General features: G+C 31.4%; 1 protein-coding gene and 1 long non-coding RNA gene across 3 annotated transcripts in view; one reads left to right on the top strand and one right to left on the bottom strand.

Moving 5' to 3' along the window:
* Positions 1 to 2,520, top strand: part of LOC108362650 (uncharacterized) — a 14,477-nt gene that overhangs the window by 5,520 nt on the left and 6,437 nt on the right. The window lies entirely within an intron of this gene.
* Positions 1 to 2,520, bottom strand: part of LOC108362643 (4-coumarate--CoA ligase 1) — a 12,928-nt gene that overhangs the window by 5,312 nt on the left and 5,096 nt on the right. The gene's annotated exons all lie outside the window — the stretch shown is intronic.

The following is a 2,520-nucleotide window of genomic DNA, read 5'->3' as shown; positions in this document are numbered from 1 at the left end:
TATGACTACGGGCCAATCACTTTAATCATATTTTTAGCTAATTTAAAAAAGTTAAATTAAATCAAGTTAGGGAACTTCCTTTTCTTCTTAAACGGAATCGCTATATCTATAAATTATTTTATACTTTTTAACCGACTTCCAAAAAAGGAGGAGGTTATCAGTTCGTCGGAATATATTTTTTATTTTTTTTTTATTTTTTATTTTTTATGTATGTTACCGCATAACTTTGGACCACGTCAACCGATTACGATAATTCTTTTTGCATCGGAAAGGTAGTGTCTCAGAGGTGGTCCCATACTAATCTGGTTAAGATCCGATCAGCGGATCATGATATATATATATATATATATATTTTTTATATGAGAGTTGAAGTCGGTTTTTTTTTGCTAAAAATTACTTGTTAATAAAACAATGTGCGAACCACGTAAGTAAAAAAATTACCAAGCACTGATAATGATTTTTGAAATATTGTTAAATTGGTATAAATGTGGGAAAGTAAATACTTCGATTTATTGTTTTAATATTATCAAAGTGGCAAGGCCGTTGAGAATATTCACAATTTATGAAACTTCAAAAAATTGTATCATCCGTCAAAAGTTGTTTATTGAAACTACCTTCGTTTTTGTATCATGATAGGTACGACAGTAAATTGATTCTGGGCAGAAGGTCTCTCTTTAGATCTAGGAGATATTTCTTCAAAGATTAGTTTTTTGTGAATATAAGGCCTAATATGCGAAGTTCTTCGACGATTTCGATAGTAACATGCTTGGTTCAGTTTTATTGAGTGGTTGTGAGAATAACAGTATATAAAAAATAGATTTTGATGACGCGTTATATTGACCTCCACAAAAAAAAAATAATAATATGCTGGATTTCGAATTCATAACGAAGGGAAAATACATTTGATAACGAAGGTTCCGTTTTGCTGGAGAATTATCCAATATTAATTGGGAATTATTAAACAAAAAAAATAAACTATAAGTTGCAAACAATCTGCCTTATCCTGAGTTTTGCCCATAAAAAATTCACCCGAAAATTTTTCATCCGCCCATAGTAAATACATGGAAACGAAATGTTAAAAGTGATCCGGATGTCGTTGCTAATTAGTTGAGCGGATACATACATACATAGGTATGTATTCACGTATATAAACATACGTACATATATATGTATATATACGTTCCTCAGAAAGCCGCATGAAAAAATCCGCATAAAAAGCTTACATACAAAAACCGGGGATGCGTTCCAGCATTTTCAAAAACTGCATAAATTCAGATACTCCATATAAAATTACAAAAAAACCGCATAAAAAATCAGTGAGGCAACATTAACCAAAAAAAAAAAATATTTCTTCACTTCAACACTTATTAATCCATGTAAAACTGAACTTAAATAAAATTTTGTCTGTATTTTACTCGAACGCAAAAAAAAATACCGCAATAAATACATGAACTATGTAAGAATACAAAGACAAATTATTTATCAGAACATTGTCTCTTACACTGTAAAACGTAATAAAAACTCAAAAAATCAAAACCGCTACAGCGAAAAAATGGTTTGAAACACCGCATAAATTCAAATCCGCATAAAAACCACATAAGAAGAGACCTAAATGTATCTAACTTATTTATAGACCGATTTGGCTGCTGTCATATGTTTATTGGTTATGTAAGCAGAAACATTTTTTCCCAAAAATGACCTCGTTAGGTGGCGTCTGGGTCGAGATATTTTAAAAACCCGTATTTATGCTCTGGTTTGTTTCAAATTTCGCACGTTTAGTTGAAACGTAGTAAGACATAGGACTTACAAAGAATGGAACATAAACAATCGTGGTACAAAGCTCAATAAAAATATTCAAAATAAAAAATGTTAATAAGCCACAATAACATTGATAAATACATAGTTTAGGAAGAGCATGCCTTAAAAACTATACAATAAAGCAAATAAGCAAATGGATATGTATATAGAATTGACAACAACAACCACGCTGTCGAGTTTAAATAGCGGCAAATCAGCTGTACTTGATAGCAGGTGGTTGAATAAGGAAAATGAATTAGCAACAAGAGTTTACGGGGTGTACATAGCATAAACAATCGTGGTACAAAGCTCAATAAAAATATTAAAAATTTAATGTTATTGTTTTCAAACGCGTAACCCGAATCAATTAATTTTAACTTACGCGTATGGTCAAACGATTAAACGCTAAATAAAGATTTCAAACTTTCGAATACAAATTTATTAACAAATCCGGTTTGAAATATGAACTTATTTGCAAATGATACTGGGGTCAGCGTAGCCGGAATCGGACTGATAAGAGTTAGTTTTTCTAAGCGCGGCCGAAGACTTACAACGCAGAAAGGTATTTTGCGCGAAAATGCATTCCACATATAACCGAACGTTTCCCCCTTTTGTTTTTTAAAGAGAAGAAGACTAGTACTCAATAAGTTGATAATTGTAGTCATGATAAAAACATAGCAAGGTAGAACCGTTCTCTCAATTTGTCGGCCATGATTTTTTTTT

The sequence above is a fragment of the Rhagoletis zephyria genome, unplaced genomic scaffold (genome assembly GCF_001687245.7).
Source record: "Rhagoletis zephyria isolate East Lansing unplaced genomic scaffold, Rhagoletis_zephyria_1.1 Rzeph_scaffold_01061, whole genome shotgun sequence".
In the NCBI taxonomy this organism is placed as follows: Eukaryota; Metazoa; Arthropoda; class Insecta; order Diptera; family Tephritidae; genus Rhagoletis; species Rhagoletis zephyria.
This window is presented reverse-complemented; position numbering and strand designations above follow the sequence as displayed.